General features: G+C 31.5%; 2 long non-coding RNA genes across 2 annotated transcripts in view; one reads left to right on the top strand and one right to left on the bottom strand.

Moving 5' to 3' along the window:
- The window catches only part of LOC116680295 (uncharacterized), a 14,361-nt gene that overhangs the window by 4,903 nt on the left and 9,017 nt on the right, over nt 1-441 (bottom strand). The window lies entirely within an intron of this gene.
- The window catches only part of LOC116680313 (uncharacterized), a 9,322-nt gene that overhangs the window by 1,741 nt on the left and 7,140 nt on the right, over nt 1-441 (top strand). The window lies entirely within an intron of this gene.

Here is a 441-nt window from a genome sequence, read left to right as displayed (position 1 = left end):
AAAAGGTGCAGTAGGTAAGCCTTATAAAACTAACTTCTGTCATATTTATATTTGCTGAAACTGACCGCATGTTCGAGTAGAATTACATGAAGCAGGTAATTAAAAAATAAATAAAAATTCAGCTACTCTGGCACCACTAGGGGTCCCACAGTGTAATGTTTTGATATGTACTCATCGAAGTTAAGATGACCGGCAATCCTTCTTACATTACACAATAATAAAAGCAATTTTTAAGTTAAAAGTTTTGCATACATTTTAACTTCTTCGAACCATATAATAAATTAGGAGTCAATGTAGATTTTCATATTGCAATATCATAATTCTACATTGAATTAATGTGAAAATAATACTTTCTAGATGTTGCGTTGTTACTTTGGCCAGGTCATCATCAAAAAAGCAAATTAGTACGTTCATGATTTTGTCCATGTTGACATTAGTTGC

The sequence above is a fragment of the Etheostoma spectabile genome, chromosome 3 (genome assembly GCF_008692095.1).
Source record: "Etheostoma spectabile isolate EspeVRDwgs_2016 chromosome 3, UIUC_Espe_1.0, whole genome shotgun sequence".
Lineage (NCBI taxonomy): Eukaryota > Metazoa > Chordata > Actinopteri > Perciformes > Percidae > Etheostoma > Etheostoma spectabile.
Note: the sequence above shows the minus strand (reverse complement) of the source record. Positions and strands in the feature narration are given on the sequence as shown.